The sequence below is a fragment of the Megascapheus bottae genome, chromosome 16 (genome assembly GCF_031878675.1).
Source record: "Megascapheus bottae isolate mThoBot1 chromosome 16, mThoBot2.hap1, whole genome shotgun sequence".
In the NCBI taxonomy this organism is placed as follows: Eukaryota; Metazoa; Chordata; class Mammalia; order Rodentia; family Geomyidae; genus Megascapheus; species Megascapheus bottae.
The window spans coordinates 49,248,325-49,270,134 of NC_143524.1; positions in this window are offsets into that span (position 1 = coordinate 49,248,325).

Sequence of the window (21,810 nt, forward strand, 5' to 3'; positions counted from 1 at the left end):
ATATTGAAAAGTTTATATGTGTTGACAATTATAATTGCATCAGAAAACAAACATATTATTCATCCACTCATTCATATCTTCAATAATGATGCACTGGACTATTTTCATGTACTAAATATTCCTTTAGGAGTTAGGGATACAGTGTGATATTTTGTCTTGCTACGTTTTAGCTATAATGGAACGGTAGTGCATGAAACAGTAATGAATGCCTTGAAGAAATATGTGCTAGGCTATATGTCTTACAATAAGGAGAAAGCAAGGTCTGGGAGTTTGGCCTAGTGGTAGAGTTCTTGCCTAGCATGCACAAAGATCTGGGTTTGATTCCTGGGTACTACATACATAAAAAAAGCTAAAAGTGGTGCTGTGGCTAGAGTGGTAAGAGCGTTAGCCTTGAGAAAACCCAAGGACAGTGCTTAGACCCTGAGTTCAAGCTCGGAATGGCAAAAATTAAAAATGAAAACAATAAGGGGAAAGTATAGGTTTGTTGAGAGAGACTGTCAGAAAAGATGGGAGAGACAAGTGCATGTTGGGAGGTTTTGTTATGAGAGCCAGGTATGTGGGCACCCTAGAAAGGATGAGGACTTCAGGAAACAAGAAGAGGGTGAGGGCTGCAGTGGTGAAGGGGGTATGAGATTAATTTTGACTGTGAGCTTTTAAAACATTTTTTCAGTGGCTTGCAATGGAATTTAAGTTTTAGATACATCTCTTGGATCAGAAGTCAGGAGTATATTGGTAAGAGTTGATAGCTGACTTATACTAGGTAATAGCAGAAGCAATGGGGGAAAAGTTTGTGAAATAAAACCTCACTCAACATGAGAACTCTTGTGATGAGGAACAATCAAAAAATTTTCTCCCTGCATTCAAGCTACATAGAGAACAAAATTGTAATCAGAGACCCCATCAAAGTTTACTAGGAATGATTGCTTTGATAAGATCTGACACACTTGTGACATGGCATGATTTCCTGCAGGCAAACTTGATGAGTTGAGAGAATAATCAAGAAGGTACCTTGTCCACATAGGATTTGAATAAGGGAATTAGATGAACTGGGTACTGACTAACTCCAGAAGACCTAGCCCCACTCAGTACTCTCCCAGGGCTCAGTAGCACCAATTCTGCCCCCTCATGTCCATTCTAGGAACATTTCATCATCAAGATGGGCATCCTGCCCTTGTTCCTCACTCTTTCCTACCCAGATATTGCTCAGATCAGTTGGCATTCTTCCTTCTAATCTCTTCTTTCTTACTGCCCTCTTAAAGCTAACAGCTCACGCCATTATCGTTATTTAATCACATTATAATTATGTAGTGACATGTAAATTGTATCTATTGTTACCTGGGTATGGAGAAGAATGTCAATTTTATTTGCCCTATAACGTAGCACTCAAATATTCTATCTTCTACACAGAGGCTCCCCTCTCTGAATGGTTCACTCTCTCTCCCAGGTCAACAAATGATCCAGGAAATAAAACCAACAGAATGGAGCTTCCCTCCTGCCTCTTGGTCCAGGGTTTCTTCCCTATCTTTTTACCCCACGCTTTCTGTTAGCTAACTAGAGCTCTTTGATGAAAATACTCAGCATCCTCCACTTGGCTGAATGTTTCCATTTTCGTGCCTCTTCTGTCTTCAGAACTAGAACTGGAAGGTGTCTCTAGTAGTCCTTACATCCTATTACATTTGTTCTCTCTGGGGGCCTTAACCATTACCTTTTTTGGTGGGTGGTATTAATGGAAGAAGAGATTCATTAAATAACAGTTGCTGATAAAGAAAATTAAAATAAATACATGAAGGAATAATTACAATCAAGAGTCCAAGATAAAGTCTATTGCTTATCTCTAATTTCAATAAGTAATCATCTCTCCTCATTTTGACAAAATTTATAAGAGACTCAGATAGACCCTGATTTTATAAAATCAAGTATATCTCTATAGACGTATGCAGATATTGAAATATAGATCTGTGTGTGCGTGCGCGTACATGTGTGTGTGTGTGTGTGTGATAATTAATTCATTGGAAGAATTTGTAAGTGTATTTTCCAAATGCATATGAGAGATGCAAGCTCTGTTTCTGAAGTCTTGGAACAATTGAATAATCTGCTTATTGGTACCATACAGATATGCCTAATCTCTATCTTCTCTGATTAGAGCTTCCTCATTCTTCATTTTCCATTTTGGTGATTTTCTCCAACCTTCACCAAAATTATAGTGTCAGAAAGTTTGTCATCACACTGCATCTCTGGAATTACACCAAATCTTCTAACTAAGAAAATACAATATTTTGCAACTATTGTTTAACACTGAAATCTATTTTTCCTTAATGTTCTCTTTCTTTCACCTCTGGTGTGACTGGCTGGACTCATATCTATCATTGATCACTTCCTCAAATCAAGGGAATCCTAATTGTTCTGTTTTATTTCACAATTCAGATACCACAGAGTACTACTTCTTTTTTTTTTTACCAGTCCTGAGCCTAGATCTCAGAACCTAATCCCTCTCCTTGAGCTCTCTCAAGGTTAGAGTACTACCATTTGAGGCACAGCACCACTTCCATCTTTCCTTTTTCTATGTATGTGGTACTGAGGAATCAAACCCAGGTCTTCATGCATGCTATGCAAGCACTCTACCACTAGGCCAAACTTCCGGCCCTGATTTTTGAAGCACAGTTTTAATGATACCATTCCTTAGTGGGTTCCCATCTGCTGCATCATGAGTAAACTTTCCTAAGCATGGTTGAAAGCTTTCTGACCTGCAGTTTGGAGTCTTAACTTTATGGATACTAAAGTTTTTTTTTCATTTTTTTTCTTTTTTTTTAAATTGCAATTAACAGAATGGTTACATTATATTCACCAGATAGATGGTGCATTCCTTCACAAACATTGATACCCTTTCTCATGACATGGTCCACATTTCCCTCCCTCTCCCTCCATGCTCATCTTGATTTCCCCCCTTCCCTATCCAATTTCAAATAACCAATTAAGCACATGTAAAATATATCAAATAACAAGGTGAAATATTGTAACAATATGAGATAACCAAGGGATAGCAAAAGAGATGAGAGGTAACAGTACATTAAGGACAACAATCACTCATTATATGGCTTTTATTTCCTTATCCTGGAGGTTGGATACAAAGTTTTACACCCTGGCCTTTCCTTTAGCTTTAGTCAATTTCAATGTACATTTACTTCTTTGTTTGCTTTGGACTAAACTACTTATCTATTTATTCCAATAGAAATAAATATGGGAATAAATATAGGAATTTAGGAATAGAGCTTTTCTGCTATCCCCAATGAAGTTCAAAACTTCTTCCTTTGTATGCTTCCAAGTCTAAGACATGTCACTTTCTCCTTTGTGTGTCTGTATTTATCCAGTGACAATGTAGCCAGTAAAAATTCTGGTTTTCAATAGGCACCTAGTAATTTTTCAAACCTTTGTTGAATGTGGTACAAGAGATGGAAAAAATGGATGATGAGACAAAAGAAACATACAAAAATCATATACATAATATATATAGATGTACATATAATATACATGTATGTTTATATATGTACATATACATGTATGCATATGAGTTAAGCAGAAATGAAGGAGGAGAAAGAAGAAAGTAAAAGAGGAATGATAGGTTGCTGTAGTTAAGAAGTTTATGTTGAATTTGTAATGTCTGCATTGTCAGTTGGGTATATTCTGAAAAGAAGAAGGAGGCAAACTTGTGTCTACAAAGCATATTTAGGAACTTATTATATCTCACATGCACCCTGCTCACCTTCTCTGCTTTTTTCCACTTCAGGCACGGCTGTCAGGCATTCTCTGTAAAAGCATAGTAAGTGTACCTGAAGTAAATGTGTTTTGTTCTATTACTGTTATTTCAAGATAGATGAGTTAAAATACCTGCTATCTACTTCTAAGACCGGTCATCTGCCTCGATGGCTTCCAGAAGGGTTGTTCGACCTCCTGGATGGTTATCTGGGTGCTCAGAACACATGCTGTTAGGGAAGGCTTCTGGCTCAACTTTCAGATTCAGAGCCAGGAGATGTAAGTACAGTGTAATTTGGCACCCAGGTCCTCTGATGTGGACTTGAACAGGAGCTTCTTAGGGCCAAAGGAGTTATAGTGTCTGATGATTAGAAAAAAAATACTTGAAGAAATATGAAGCTTAGCTGATTCACAGAGATAAAATGGTTAGTAGTAATAGAGCTACAGTTTTTTTTTTTGAGCTATGCCTGCTTATCTTATCTCCTATCCTTCTACCTTCCCAGTAGGTCCTCTTGGGGTGAACTGAATTGACATACATAACCAAGAAAATGAGGTCACTGTCAGCAAGGAACACAGTCAAAAATGGGTTCCCTGTCTGTCTGTGGTCAAGTATTAAGGAATGAAAAATAGCATGTGGTTCTCTAATAAAACTTACATTTGGCATCATTAGTTTGATTTTGTTGAAGCGGCATGGACAGGGAGGGGAAGAGACTTGGTAACATTCACATAGAAACCAAGTTGGGGTCAACCACTCCAGGGCTTTCCATTGCCTTCGAGTCATCCTGAATTCCCTCCATTGACCTTCAGGAAAAGTGACCATATCCAGTCTCCAGCTGCCTCTCTCCTAGCCTGTGGTGCTCTCACTGCACCAGTCAGAAGCATGTGAGTTTTCCCTCCTTGTCTTGCTCCTAAGTCCCTGAGGAATGTGTAGCGCTGGTCCCTGTCCATAGAATATCTATCTCCTTAGGCATTTACCTTACTGACTCTTCTTTGATACACAATTCTGCTAAAACATCACCTGCTTGGAAAGGGCCCTTCTGGATATTCAATTTAAACTAGTTCAAGACACTTTTCTCCTAATCCACAGGGCTACTGGTGCCATCATCTTGAAACATTTCAAAATATACAATAGTGATTTTTATACAAGTCCATGGTAAGCAAATCTAACAGGCAATACCTCAATTTGGATTGAGGAGGAAACTAAGGGTAAGAAGGATGTCTTGGCAGTAAAAATAGAAAATTTTAAACATCCCACCTACTGCAAAGGTCCCAACAACACATTTAGCACTTGATCACCATTATCATATATCACTGCCTTAACACAAACACTTTGTCTCAGAGTTGAATTTCATGTCCAACAGTCATTTTTACTCACTTCCTCTTAATAGTTATGGCATGTCATAATTATATAAACTATTAATTTTCCAAAGTATCACACATCATGTCAATCTTTATGCAGCCAAGGAATGAAGAAAACTTGGTGATTAAGTATATATTCATGGAATAAAAAGTTAGATTGAGTGTGGCACAATAGCAAATGGGGAGAAGAGGGAAAAGCCTAATTTATTTGTGTTGTCTTATTAGCTTCTCAGAGAGCGCTCCATTGACTTGGTTTTAATTAAGCTTTCCTTAAGCATAAGTACTCTGGGAAGCTAAATGGATGTGGTGCCAAGTGGGAATATGCCAAGAACTCCCAGATCTCATTTTTTAAAAATTTCCCTTCATAGCAAACATCCATTACACAGAATCTGTTGACAAATGGCCCATGTCCAGTGGAGGAGTACTCGCTGTGCCTTTGTGTTTGATGTTGACAGAAGAGTCTTGCTACCAGGAATGTGAAATTGTCACCTGGCCTCTGGCACTGGCAGACAGGATGATTAAAAGAAGAAAGCACTGGACTTGGGCATTAGTAGACTTTAGTTTTGCTCCTAATCACCTGTATGACCTTCGGGACACTGGTGCCCTGTTTCTGAATTTCTCTTCTGTCAGTTGTCAAGTCTACTAGGTAAGATTACACTATGAAGAAGGAATTCTGGGATTGGAACTGGGTATATTTTTCTGCTTTGTGTTAGTTAGCATAGGAAAAACATTTTACTCACTTCTTTATACTGAGTGAAATAAAAGTTACATTTGTTGTGAATATGTTGTTTATCATCCTGTATGGAGCTCTTCTTTTATTTGTCTGATGGGTTTCTTCTACTCATCTCTCTAGATCTCGGCTCATTCCACATAGTAGACATTCTGATGGCGGTGCATTGCTTTAAAATTCGCTCAGTCTTCTCTTCTGTGTGCCATCTTTGACCCTCAATCCTAGTGGCCAGGGAGTTTGCGTTTTGTCATTTCTCTGACACTAAATAAATTTTATAATAGGTAGGCAAAATGCATTTATGAATAAAAGAAAATGGGAATAATAGGAAATGAAAATGATATCTTACAATTCCAGAATGCTTTAAGTTTTATACTGTTAAACAGATTTGTTTTGTTTTTTTTCAGATAGGGGGATAGCAAGTTAGAGAAGTTCATAACCCAAGATCATACCCCAGATCACTTAAGGCCAGAGGGATAGAATGTGTTCTCTTTCTGATTCCTAGAACACAGGCCCTCCACTATACTTCTCCACATACCAGGCTTCTGAATAATGTCCAAGGGACATAAATGAAAAGTGACATGTCATCTGTCTCACAATAGAGGAACAAAAGAAAGTACTGGGAAAGCTTTAAGTCTGGCTGTCTAGAGCTGGTGAGATCAAAGTCAGCTATGAGGACGATGAAAAAATACCCGAAAACTTAAGAAACCAATAAAGCCAGGAATGTATCTCTTGCATAAGTGTTGCATTTAAAGTGTGCACATCAGTGGTGGGGTTTGGGGATTTTGTTTCATTTTGTTTTGTTTTTATTTTACAAATGATTCTAAAGATAGTTGGGGCAAAGATATAGCAGCAGAGGACAATTGTAGGGCTTTGAAAACTCAGAGCCGAACAATCTGAACGACTTTAATGAAAAATATGTGTATCTTTTTCATTTCTACCCTAAGAAGGAAGTTCTGGGAAAGAGGATCCATTTCAAAAATTATTTAAGTTACATATTGTCCTGATCCTTTGTATAAAATGTAACTTAATACAATTCTCTCTCTCTCTCTCTCTCTCTCTCTCTCTCTCTCTCTCTCTCTCTCTCTCTCTCTCTCTCTCTCTCTGTCTCTATCTCTCTCTCTCTCTCGTGCTCTCTCTCTCTCTCTTTCTCAATGGCAGTATTCAGTTGCATATTCAGTCCGCACGATTGCTTATTACACTGGTGCTTTAACATTTGAACTGTGCTTTCATCTTTGTCTTTTGCAGGCAGGTTAGTTAGAGATGGAGGTTCATGCTGTTTTCTGCGGGGCTGGATTTGAACAACAGTCTTTAGTATCTTAAATTCGTGACGTTAAGGTAATATGTGTAAACTATTGATATCTAGCTTCAATCAGTTTTTATTTTTCTTGGTAAATCAATCTATATTATTTATTTATTTATTTATTTATTTTTGCCAGTAGTGGGGCTTGAACTCAGGGCCTGAGCACCGTCCTTGGGCTTTCCCAAGGCTAGTGCTCTACCACTTGAGCCACAGCACCAATTCTGGCATTTTTCTGTGTATGTGGTACTGAGGAATTGAACCCAGTGCTTCATGCGTGCTAGGCAAGCACTCGACCACTAGTCCACACTCTAAATCCCAGTCTACATTATTTAAAACTATTAATTTCAGTTCTTGGCCAAGGCTAGGATTCTTTTCCATGCATATAGCACTGTTTTTGAGGCGATGACAGAAAAACTATTTCTATGACTTTATAATAAATGTTCAGTGCTGCACTATTGTTCATTTATGCACAATGCTTTATTTAAAAGTCACAATAACTATAAGAGGTAAATATACCATTCATAGAGGTAGAGAAATTTAATTTAGACAGTTGGAAAGTAAACTGGCTATCTTAATTCTATTTTGCTTGTGGCAGAGAAAGCCTGGAATCTGAGTCATTCTGACTGCAAATCTTTAAACCAAATCGTAAGTTTGAGTAGACGAGCATCTTTTTAGATTTCAGATTCCCATAGAGTATGTGACATAAGGTCAGGCTGTCTAAGAAGGCTTTCAGATGATATCTCTGTTGTGGTTTCTGAGTACTTGGTACAGCAATGATACAGAATCATACCTTCCCAACTCTTCATTCCAAGAAGAACCCAAACTTCCCTCTTCCTCCTTTCTGTCCCCTGTAACTCATGTAACTCAGGGAATTCTGATTCTATCTTCTTCTTCATTCTCCTACTCTGTCTGAAAGAATAACTTGCCATTCTCATGTGCTATGTAAATTTAAATAAATTAAAATTAAGTAAAATACAACCTTTTTCCCTAGTTGCACTCACAGGTGGCAGTTTCTGATTTGGCTAGTGCAGAGTAGAATATTTCCTGCTTGCAGTAATTTCTGCTGGACAATACTTAAAGTGTATAACAATCATGAAAACAACTCCAGTGGTTCAAAGCTCTGTCTTTGAAAGCATGAAATCCCTCGGGTAACAACTATCTCCTCTCACGTGTACTCTTCAGTTTACTAGTTGAGGCCTGAATTATCATATTTGAATAGAAGTGAACTTTACTCAGTGTTGGTAGTGACTACAATACGGACCTTCTTTGGGCTATATTAGAACTTCTTCTTCAACTATTTATATGATATCATAAGTTCCCTTATGGTTTAAGCCATTTGGGATATGGATTCTATTGCTTAAAATAAAAGGTAGTTGAGGAGATATATGTCATCTTAATATTTGCAGTAATATATACTATATATTATATATAGTACTATATATACTATATAGTACTATGCAGTATATATATATATATATATATATCCAGTAAAATAGGTACAGGGCAAGTCATGAATCAAATACAGCTACTTCCAAGGTACTTCTATGTTTCATAGGTAAGGTATTTCATATAGAATTTTTTAACCCCAATCCTCAATTCCTCAATCAAAGAAAGATTGATTTTATGGTTTAGAGGAGACCGAAAAGTCTCCTTCAATGAAAGAAAATCCAAGATGATTTCTCGAGGAGGTGTTGCTTCAGAATGATATAAGAATCAATGGCATGACAGAGGGGAAATATTTTCAGAAAAGGTGAAGAAGTAGGAGGTACTAGGCAATTTCCGTGAAAATGGTGATGGCCTGCCCGTTATGCTTGGCAGTCTGGACTATATTAAAATAAAAATAAGAAATAGAAAACATTGAGCCAGACCACTTCGATGATTTATACACAAATCTTTTTGATGAAGCCTTCTTAATAATTTAGCACTGTACAGTGTTCAAAACACTTCCTTAAAAGGGCTTTCCTACATTTTATTTTTTGCAATTCTGCAGCGATGTAGAGAAATTATAGTGTCCAGTGCTACAAACGAATAGCAGGCCTACTCCTTTACTAAATACCTCTAGTTCTGTGGCCCCCCAAAACATGCATTGGTCTACGAATGACCATTCTTCTCTATAAAATAGGGAGAACATTCCTAAGTGTCAGTATCATCTCATGTTATCTTTAAGTATGTCTTGGATGTCCAAAGAAAATGATTACCAAATTTTCTCTGTGGCTGTAACTTCCTGTTTTTAGGATAGGCTGTGGATAAGGAAGACTGGTGTGGAGATACAGATTCCACCTTTCAGGACCAATTGCTAGCCACTCCCTACTGAGCTCACTGGGCCAGGGGACATTTGCATACTAGTTAGTAAAAACAGGTTTAATTTCATAACCATTCATATACTTCAGTAGACAGTATGAGTTTCTGACAGTGTGGGCATCAATGGATTCCTGACTCTGCCAGTTACTTCAATTAATTCATAAGCTCATCCTCTCTGTCTCTGTGTTGTGAGGAAAAGAGACAGTGCAGTGATAAGCAAACATCTCAAAATGTTAACAATTACAGAAGTACATTTTTTTCCCTCTTTCTGGATTTTCCTTCTTTTCACAATACAAAACAAGAGATAGACAGTCAAGAATGCAATAGGCTGAAAGTCCCTTTGGCTGAGCAATGTCCTCTGTGGGGCTGCTCCTTTGTAATGCTGACAATCAGAAGTTGAAGAGACTGCCCCTTTGTCCTGATCCTTTCCTTCTGAACATGGTGCTCATCACATCTGTAAAACAATGACTGCTTAGTGGCACTCAAAGAACCCTATGGCTTTCCCATCATTTTTCTGCTCCTCTAATATACAGTGGCCCCCACTGCCTTCAGTCTGAATTCCTGTATCCAGTTCTGCTTGCTCTCAACCTACAGTGCCTAACATGCATAGTACTAGGACTCATTTTCCTGATAACAAAGTTCCTTGCACATCACTGCATCAGACTGTCTGACAAAAATACACTGGCTATAATATATATCTAAGCCTGGTTGAAAAAAAAATGCAAAATGGTTGACAATACATAGCCAGGCAGTTCTTTCAGAGAAAGCGTGGGGGATATTGACATACTCTGGAAGCACTGTGAGAGCTCTAGGTTGGACCTTGAGATCCCAGATTCTAGGTCAGATTGATAGTGACCAAATCAGAAGAGAAAGAAAGCTATACAGGGAAAGCAGGTAGGCTTGTGACCCCACTTGAGCCAAATCTTGCTCATAAGAAGGAGCAGGACTATGTTTTCATTCTCAAAGGCCTAAATGAGAATCCAAAACGTTGAGGATCATCACTCCCCAATCCAGAGTCATGAAGACCATGGAGTTATGGGAACACAGCTGATACTATCTAGCTTCATGGGCTGTAGAAACCATCCTAAATGAAGCAGTCGGCACCATTAGCAAAGGCCATTTGGACTGCAATTTCTTATTCCTCTCTATCTTACACCATCATGAGGCAATGGAACACAGAGAAATACAGAGTTAGGGAACGATCAACTTATCTAAATGTTAGTGACAATAATTATTGGCCTGGAGCAAACCTTTTAGTTCAACAGAAATATTTCATAAATACTGCTGGGAGGATTTGTGTGGAATTAGCAGTTCTCCCAGCAAGAAGGGACTCTTATCAGGAATGTGACGTCCCAGAAGAGAGTAGCACTCACCTAGACTGGCAGGGGAGTCGGTGGCATTGGGCAGGCTACAAGGAGTGGTGAGGACAAGAAGGAGGGGTAGCATGTATCATGAAGGCACTTTGTAATGAGAAATGGATAAAGGCTGAGGCTGAGTAGACCGAATCTTGTGATGAGTCTAGACTAAGAACGTGGCTTTTAGCAGCCTGTCACCCATTTATCATGCAAGGCACATCAATTCACAAACTTCCAAGTTACTCCAGCTACTAGGAAGATGGCAGGGAGGTAGCTTAGAAGAAAACATAATGCCCTTGAGAGGAAGACAGCTAGCTAGGCTGGGACTAAAGAACTATCTTGAGATCCAGTAAATGAGCACTTCCTAAGATGTCTTTTTATCACTTTTCCCATGTACCATTCAGCCCAGCAGATTTACCAACTCCAATATTATATGAAAAATGCATGTTCTTAGAAACTGTATCGAGATCTGTTGAAGTGGATAGAAAGTGAAGTCCTCTCATCTGGGCTTAACAATCTCTTACAGCTGATTTTCAGAACCCAAGGTTACACAGAATTCCTCCTAAGTTCCTGGAAGAGGCCAAGGATGATATCAGACTCTGAGGAAATCAAAAGGGGCACAGGAACTAACCAATACAGTATATTTCCAAATATTTTACATCAATGAGGAAAGGAGGAAAAAAACACAGAAGCAATTGTGAAATGTGTGAAACAGAAAATATTGCACACATTCTAGAAGAATGAGCTCTCTGATAGGAGAGCTAACTTTGTGTTATCCTCAAGGAAGTGGTGACTAATTTTGACTTTAGTTCAATCTTGAGCAGAACTAGAAAAGGTAGAAGTCAATGTGCCACAAACCAAGCCGCTGTAGGTAATTCTTTTAAAAATATAACCTGGCTTGTCTCACTTTTAAAAATATTTTCTAGGTAGCACTGTAATACAAAAAAAAAGGCCATTTTACCTTTTCCAGCCCCCTTATGTATTGGGTTAGCCAATAAGAAAGAAGGATAAGTTGTAAGACAGAATATTGAAGATGACTTCCCAGGAGGTCTGAGGTAGAGAATGTGTAGAGATATATTTTTACTTCCTACTTATTTCATCCTAAAATGTGAATATGATAGTAACATGTCCATCTACTAGATTTTTGTCTTTAATGTTAGAAAATGCTTGATAAAATTGTTGTTCTTAATATACTATGTTATTTCTCTTCTCTTTTTTTGCCTTTATGGTTAATCTCATATTGTTACTGTATCTGACTTTGTTATCTGGTATATTGTATATATGTTTGTTTATTTGAAATAGGAAAGGGAAGGGGGAAACAATATGATTGGGAGGGGTTGGGGAGAGAAATGGGGACAAGGGTTATCAATGTGTGTGAAGTAATGCACCTAGTACCTGACGGATGTAACTGTAACCCCTTTATACATTACCCTGACAATAAAAAAAATCTGATGAAAATTAATTGAGGATTTATGACTTTACAAATTTTCCAGAACTACCATAATTTTCTGTTTTTAATATAATGTTTTTCTTTTTTATTGACTGGATAAGGTACAGAGGGGTAACAGTTACATTCGCCAGGTAGTAGGTGCATTACTTTTCACACATTGATACCTCTTCTCATGTTTTTTTCCCTGTTTCCCTCCCCCAACCCTCTCCCAATCATCTTGTTTCCCCCCCTTTCCTATTTCAAATAAACAAATGAACATATATACAATATACCAGGTAACAAAGTCAGACACGGTAGCAATATAAAATTAATCAAAGAGCATAAAAAGAAAAGAGAAATAACATAATACATTAAGAACAACACACAAAATAAAACTCTTGTTTCCATATCCTAGAGATCTTTTCATTTAGTCTCATCCTATATGATCGTATGCACCTAGATTTTGAGCTATTGTAATCCTCTGCTAGGAGAGTCCTATATGTCTTCTAATTATTAAAAATGAGGGAAAACCCTGAGCCTATGTTCCTTTGGGTCTTGCTTACTTCAATATGATTTTTTCTAAGTCTTTCCATTTCCTCACAAATGGGGCAATGTCATTCTTTCCAATGGCAGCATAGAATTCCATTGTGTATAAGTACCCATATCTTCTTGATCCAATCATCTACTGAGGGGCATCTGGGTTGGTTCCATATCTTTGCTATGGTAAATAATGCTGCAGTGGACATTACTGTCTAGTGGCTTTAGTATGCCCTTGCTTCTGGACATTTGGGTAAATGCCAAGTAGTGGAATTGCTGGGTCATAGGGGAGTTCTATGTTTAGTCTTTTGAGGAACTGCCATACTGCTTTCCATAGTGGTTGAATGAGTTTGCACTCCCACCAACAATGTAGTATCCATCCCTCCTGGTCACACTCCCACCAGCATCTGTTGTTATTACATTTCTTGATAATGGTCATTCTAACTGGAGTGAGGAGGAATCTCAAAATTGTTTTCAGTTTCATTTCTTTTATGGCCAGAGAAGTTAAGCATTTCTTCATGTGCATCAGAACTTTTTTAATGTCAAGAAGTAATTCTTCCATATTTAAGCCATTTTAGTTCAGGCTCTGCTAATTACCAGTTAAGACCATTTTCTATCTTACATAGTCGGGAAGTCCATTCTAATCCATCAAGACTGTGGAAATATTCATTCATGGATGTGGCATTTGTAAAATGGCCTATCACCATCTCAAGATTTGAGTGAACCAATAACTGAGGGAAAGAGGACATACTCTTTTTCTAAGCTGGAGGAGGAAACAAGGGAGATTTAATTTATTTTCTTCAGAAGGATAAAACACCATCCCTAGTGTGTCTTTTGATTAGGCACCTACAATTCATTACCTATTTTTTTCATCTGTCAGGTAAAGGGAGAGCACCATTCAAGCAGTCTGGAAAACTGGAGCCCATTTCGTGGAGCCCTGTCCTCTAAAATCATAATATTGCAGCAACTCAGCTCCTCAAATACTTTTTTTACATCCTGCATGACTCCTTCCTCATGTCTCTTGCCCACCCCTCAGCATCCTTTTAAGTGAAGGAGCTAACACAGTGCCAAATTTCCTCTCCTGGTTTTCATGTGGAAGGGCTCCCTCCAGAGTCCACACTATGACTTGAGTGATTTCTTCTTATTCTTTTTTTCTTCTTGGTGCCAGTTCTGGGTCTCAAATCCAGGGCCTTGCCATTGCCCCTTGTGTACAGAAGGATGATATTCAACAACTTGAGAGACAGCTCTAGTTCTGGCCTTTGAGTTGTTTATTGGAGATGACAGTTTCATGGGCCTTCCTTTCTGGGCTAGCTTTGAACTTCCATCTTCAGATCTCAGAATATTGAGTTGCTAAAATTACTGGCATGGGCTACCAGTGCCAGGCTCCAGATTAATATTTTAAAAGGCAAGATTTGATGGCTTCACTTCCTTGCTTGAGACCTTCCATTTCAGTTCCCTGCAGTGATGTTCCAAAGCATTCATGTAGACATTGAAGGAGGAAGAAAGGGAATGTTTGTGTGTTTTAGCAGCTTTTGAAAACTGCTATGTATCTTTAAAGTCAAACAGCTCTCTTTTCAGTAGCTTTAAAGGCCAATGGGCAAGGCAGACTGTCTAAAACTACACCAAAAAGATATATCTTTGAAATCCATTCTAAAAAGGCTACCTTCTGAGAGTTTGAAACTGATAACAAATCCAAAAAGACCAAGAATCCCAGCATGGAACTTAGGTTTCCATCACGATGCTTTATTGTTCTGCGAGACTCACCAAGTGTGTATATGTACATATATATGTGTGTGTGTGTGTGTGTGTGTGTGTGTGTGTGTGTGTGTGTGTGTGTGTGTGTGTGATATGTAAACATCCTACCACCTGACCTCCTACCCCAAGTAGTTTCTTTACCCCAACCCCCTCTTGCCTCTTCTGAAGAGGTATATAAACCCCTGTGTGAAAAATAAAATTCACAACTTGATCAGAACTCTTGTCTTCCTGCCTTCTTAGTGTCTCCTGTCTCTCTCATTCCTCCCTCTAGGTTCTTGGTCCTAGTTGACATCCCATTGGACAGGACAACTGGTACCCAATGTGGGGCCCGGGAGCCTGCGAGGCTGAGGAACCCTGTCTTCCAGGAGGAAACTTGGATCCAAGTGATTGCGTGACCGGCTCAGAGCTGCCCACCCGAGACATCAGCTTCGGTCAACGCTGAGGAGTGAAGACGGTGCAAGGTAAGTGACTGGCCATGGGACAGGCATCATCGTAACGGGAATTGTTCATCTCAGGTTTAAAAGAGGCCCTCAAGACACGAGGAACTCGGGTTAAAAAAGAAAGACTTAAAGGCATTTTTTGATCATGTGGAGAATTTATGTCCTTGGTTCCCCCGAGAAGAGACTATAAATGAGGTTAAATGGCAAAGAGTAAAGACACCCAGGTTTAAAGCAAAGGCCTCCAGAGGTAAGTAGAAGTCGGCTGATCACCCTGTATGTCTGTCTAAAAAGTGCACTGTGGGCCAAAAAGCTGGACGCAGCAAACTCTCTAAGGCCTGGGTGGTCAAGGGACACCTTGACCCCTTCTGGATTTCTTATCAGTAACAGGGCATGCCTGAGAGTCTCACCGCAAGACATGTCTAAATAAGTTGTTTAGTGAGAATGTTCATCTGAGTTCGTGTTGTTGTGTTAAGTGTATTTGATTGAGTCCCATTTTCTGTTGTAAGTCAATGTCTGGCTCTGTTTGAGAGTAGGTTAGGATGGCCTCTGCCGGCCAGCTACCAGGGAATGGAAATTCCCATAGGGGAGGCGCCCCTTGAGTTCCCTTGAGTTCAGGGCCCCATGGTCTTTCTGTTACTCTGGTAGTTTAAGGCCAGGCATACCATCAGGAGTTTCTTAAAATCTCTGCTTTTCTGTCTTGTTCTTGTTTTTTTTTTTTTTTTTTTTCCCCCTTGGGTATCTATTTAATTATTTCTGGAAAACATAGTTTCATCCCCAACTGGGGTAGGTCTTAGGCCTGGTATGGCCCCTCCCACTCGGCTGCAGTTGAGGTGAGCCAAAGCCAGACAAAGCAGCTGAAGGCTTAGTCTAGTTTCCCTTTTCCTAACAACCTGCTGAAGTGAAAGTCTGGAGACAGCTGATGGCAGGACGCAGACTTCAGTCTTAGTTCTCCTAGGTTTAAGACTCCCATCCAACTTTCATCTGCAAAAAGTATTATGGTAAAATTGATACCCATCCTAAACATGGATCCTTGTGATTTGTGTGAGTGTGTGTATGTGAATCCTTTTTAAAATGTACGGCCGATATTAATTTTGTGCGCTTTAAGAACTTTATGAATGTGTGTGTGAATGGGAGTGAGTAAATATGTTCAAGGTTAAATTGTCAGCATCCAAAACAATGGATAAATTCATAACTGAAACAAAGAAACTGGTTAATGGGAGTTTTCTAAAGATTCTAAAATCTGCACTTAAAAAGAAAATCTAGTATTGTAATGCATAAAGCTGTTTACCTTGTAAACATTGTATCCTGTTTAGTCCAGAGGAATTAGGGAATTTGGAATTTGTTTCCTTGAGTTAAAGTTTGAAGTTAAGTATCAAAAGTTAAATGTAAATTTGTTTATCAGTGTCAAAAGCTTTGCCTGCCTGTCTCTTAAAACTGTTTAGGTTATAAGATAAGCTGGCACAAAGTCTGTTCAGATGGACTGAGTGGACTGCCTTTGTCATTCCTTGCAGACTGACACTGGAAATCTGATGGTAAAGTGGGTGATATGATTAGTATTTCTTAAACTTGTCCCCTAATAATTCAAGTCAGATCCCTGCCATGTGAACTGACTCACTTAAATCGGAGAGGAATGTATCAAAGCTTCTCCCTGGTCCCTATAAAAGGCTTAAAAAAAGATCGTGAGAACATGTAAATCATGCATGCCATTTTTACAAGTCCCACCTCTACAATACCCTGGGGTCAATCCCTGGGGCCTTAAACCTAACGTTCTCTGGCAGACTGATGTAAGGCACTAAGCACCCTTTGGGAAATTATGTCTACAGATACTCATTCACATGCTTGTTGGGCTACTGTGCATTCCGGTGAAAGAGCCTGACACGCTGAAAGCCATTCTTTACAATGTTTTGTTATCTTGAGTTTACCACTACAGGTTAAAATGGATAATGGGCCTTGTTTTAATAAAACAAAAAAGGGGGAGGCAACCCCCATGATCAATTGAGGACAGTCATGCTTACACTAAATATTTTAAATTTCTCCAAGGATCAGCCTCTGACTGCCTTTCAGAGACATTGGTCTAATCAGACACCTTATTTAAAGGTTGAAGTCCGTTGAAGAGATCCTCTTACTGGAGACAAGGATAAGAGAAACTAGGCTAACATTCATTCATTCATCTTTGGGTTGTAAGCTCTGAGAGGGAAATGGTACACTTCCTTAATAGTACCTCCCTAGCTCTAATAAGCAGGCATGGCATAGTTGTTCACAGGAGTTCATAGAAGTTTAAGTATATTAGTTGAACTTATTGAATAAAATCCACAATGTCTGTAAGAAACAGGGTGACCTTGTTAATTCAGTAATTGACTTAATAAGTACTTACTTATAAGCAGTAATCAAAGAAACATACAAATAACTATGTCATACATAAATGGTTAAGAAAATACTGTGGAAAAAAACGAATGAGACAATGGGTATCCAGCGTAGGAACAAATTACTAAGGTGCTTAGACGGGCCACATTAAGGGATTTCATTGGAGCTATGAAGCCACGACTGAGGCAAGCCATTGAAAACTTGGGGAAATCTCAAGAAAAAGAACTCAGAGTATTTGGGGCACTATAAGCTCACTGAGACCAGCATGGCTGAAGCAGAATGAACCAGGGAGGATGAGGAAGGAGAGAGTGTTAGAAATGTGAACACATAGACTCATAAGGCATTTCAATTCACCTTTACTATTTTATTTTTTAAATTGTTTTGTTTTTATTAAATTAACATGGGAGATCTCACAGGACAATAATCAATGATGGTGAACAAGTAATATTGGCTTATGTATGCTGAATGGAGAAGGAATTTCCAGCTAGCAAGGAACAATCGCTCCTCAGAATAGGCTCTGAGGCCATGGAGAAAGTAAACGAGCCAGGGGTGAGCCCAAAGTGCTTTAGAAGAAGAATGGTGATGATCAGGGGTGACATTGATCAGGATGCTTTGTACTTATAAACTGGCATTTGAATTGATAAACCTGTGTACATCTCCTTACATGTAACAATAACAATAAACAACTACTGATTTGAATAAATACTAATATAAATAAACACTGATACTCCCAATGAAATAGACAAGCATTGAAGATAACAGTGCAGAGTATATTATATGCATATCTGAAAATGTCATTAAATTACTCTTTTTTTCCCTTTATGTGCTGGTATTTTGGCTTGAAATTAGGGCCTGGGTGCTATCCCTGAGCTTTTGTAATAAAGGGTATTGCTCTACCACTTGAGTCACAGCTTCACTTCTTGCTTAGCTAATTAGAAATAAGAGTCTCATAGACTTTCTTGTTAGGGATGGCTTCAAAGCATGATCCTCAGATCTCAGCCTCCTGAATGGTGAGGATTACAGATTCGAGCTACCAGTGCCCAGCTGAAAACCCCTTCTTATATAATATTGAGAAATAAAATTGAAATAATATATGTGTGTATTGTAGATAATTGTGTTCAAAATAGATTGAAGAAAGAAAGGTAGGAAATCATCCATGAATAAAGACAAAAATTATATTGTCTTTATCCAGTGGGAAAAAATAGGAAAAGTTGATAGGCAGAGGACCAATTTTATAGAAAGAAATACTAGAATTCATTGCTGAGAAAAGTGTGGAGAGAGTCAGAAAGAGAGATAAAGAAAAGATAGAGAAAGAGATAGGAATAGGAGACAAGGTAAAGGAAGAGGTTTAGTTTGGGGGAAGGGGAAGAATAAATTCTGAGGATAGAATTGAAGTTTACTAAGAGGAGGTACACTGTAGAATAAGGGAGCCTTTGACATTCTGGGGGCAAGAAATTCAAATACTATGAGATTCCTGTTAAGAGAGCCAATTGTAAAATTACTGATATCAAATTCACAAGTCTGGTGTACCAATGAGACTCTTGATCTACAGTCAGAAAATTGTGTATTGCTGTAGATAGTGTAGATACCATTTAAAAACTGCATAATCAAGATGACATCCAATAGCTACCCAGTGGTTATAACCAGTAACATAACTATGTCAGCCCTAAAGTAAGTGCAGGGTATGATCTGGACTCAGTAGACAGCAAAGAAAGTGAAGAGAGAACAGAGAAAAAAAAGTTCTGGAAAAGAAGGAAAGCAAATATTCCAAGGAAGAGAGAGAGAGAGACAGAGAGAGAGAGAGAGAGAGAGACAGAGAGACAGAGAGAGACAGAGAGACAGAGAGAGACAGAGACAGAGACAGAGAGAGACAGAGAGAGAGAGACAGAGAGAGAGAGGAACAGAGAGAGAGAGAGAGAAGAGGGGGGAGAATATATAACAGCCTAGGTCAAATGCTGTAAATAACTCCAGAAGAGGAATGACCTTTGGATTTATAGGCATCATTTCTTATTGCCCTCAAAAAGCTCTGCTGTTATTGAGAGTGGAGATTAAAAGTGAGTAGCAGTCGCTCATGATTGTACTCCTAGCTACACAGAAGGCTGAGATCTGAAGATTGCAGCTGAAAGCCTGCCCAGGCTTGGAAGTCCATGAGACTCTTTCTTATCTTCAGTTACTACCAAAGAAATGAAAATGGAGCTGTGGCTCATTGGTAGAGCACTAGCCTTGAGCACAAAAGCTCAGTTCAGGGAAGTCCTAAGTTCAAGCCCTAGTACTAGCACTGGCAAAAGAGTGGAGATGGATATATCATATTGTGAAGAATGGAGTGAGCATGAATTTATGATCACAACTCATACCTCAATAGTCACTTTTTATGCGTAGCTTGTGAATTTAGGTTGGATTGGGGACTCGTCTATAAATTATAATATTTCCATCCATTTTCAAGCTATGAAACAACTGAAGTTTAAAGTCAACACTCCTTCCATCTCGATAGCCAATGATGGTGTCAGTATGTTTTTTTAATACCTTCCTAAGAAAGCTGACTTTAGCCCTCATTTAATAGATGAAAAAACTAAGACATCAACAGCATAACTAATTTGCTCCAGATCATACATGCAGACCAAATCCCCACTGTGTAAGGAAAGAGTATGTATTGACAGCATTGAGAGAATTTGAGAGTTCCATTTTTGCTTTCTAGAGGTTGCAATTTTACCTTTGCAAGCTTCCCTCTGATATAAGGCTCAGGAGTGGGGTGGCTTTCATTAGAGATCAGGAGATTTTTCTGAGCAGACTCCTGCAGAGATAAAATCCTTGACTAGTGCTGTAAAATAAAAGATACAATACGTGCTTCTGCATCCACCTGCTCCTGAGTATTCTGCAGTATGGCAAATAATTTTTTTCTTGGTCTTTCATCTACACCTTTCTTTTAAATAGCTGAAAAGAAAGTTCTCTTTGAGAAGAAAAAAAAGATGTGTGTCTTTCATAAAGAGTCTGTGTGTATACATAATGTTTCATGGTAAAGTAAATAAAATAGCAAAGAAGAGAATATCGAAGCAGTACAAAACATTTTGTCTTTGAATTTGAATTTAACATTTTTCTGTCCCAGGAGATCAGTTCTGTTTCCATCTCAGTTTACGATTACCTGGTTCTCTCTAACTCCCTATCTTCCTACGATAATAACTAATAGCAGGGAAACTATATCAAACTCTTCCTGAGTAAAGCAGAAAGCAACCTGGATTGAAGCTCCAGTTCCATCCTTGCCCTGTGTCTGTCTGACTTATCGTTGCCCTATTATAATGAGCTGTTTCCTCAGATACAAATGTGAGAAGGGAAGAGAGCTTATTACTGCTTACCTCCATTATTCTACCTCCCTTTCTCTCCTTTAGGGGCCACAAAAATCTGCTCTGAATTATTTCTCTCAATCTCTCTGGTCTTCCTACTATTTCTTCTCATGCTTTAGCAGCTTCTTTGTAACAAAAAAGATTCTACTTGTTATTCCTCTCATTGGGAGATAACATATGATTGTACTTCCTGGAGAACATTTTTTTTAATTGCTCATATGTCTGTAGGGTATAGCCGTGGTCCCCTTCACCTGCTGACGTTCAACTTTCCCTATCCTGTACTCTTCTTGGGAACTGTCCAAACGGGTCATTCTCTTGGGCTGCTGCCACTTCCTGAAAAGCTTCCTGATTCAACTTCTACTCAGTAATTAGTGACTCATCCTGTCTCAGAGCTCAACTCAAATTCTTTTTCCTTATACCAGTATTCTATCAGGCCTACACAACTCCTTTAGAAGAGTTGTGATTTTACAGCTGGGTTCTCACCAGCCCTCTACTTTTTTTGTCATACTTATTAAAATGGAAATTAAATACATAATAAAAATATTTAACAGATGAGTGTACTGTCTGGTAGCAAGCTTTCTCTTTTTCCTGGCCATAATGCGGATTGAATGTTCAAGGCTCTATGGTTGCTAGGAAGGTGCTCTAACACTTGAGCCATAACTCCCAACTCCATTTGCTTTTAGCTTTTAGTTGTTTTCTTTTTATGATTCTAGGATTTTTCAAGGCCAGGCTTAGAGCATGATCTTCCTACTTCTTCCCACAAAGTAGCTGAAACTAAGCATAGATACCTTCAGGCAGAGCCTCATTTTAGAAACCAGGACTCACTGACTTTTGCTTGGCATGGCCCTCAAACATGATGTTCCTATATCTTCCTCACAAATAGCTGGGGATTCAAGCTTGTTCCTTCCATCACATCTGGTGGATGTTAATTTGTAAGACAAAGAAGGGCATTTCCTCTCACTTTAGATTTATACTTAGTATATAATGAACATTGAAAAAGTACTTGTTAAATGAATAAATTCTGTATCTTTAAAATGGGACGTGTTGTGCCTTATGGGGACAAGTTCCACACGCACCATACAACTGTGTTCATATGATAGCACCTCCTCCCCCTTTGTGAAATAGGTTCTCATAAATAAAAAAGCTCAGAGA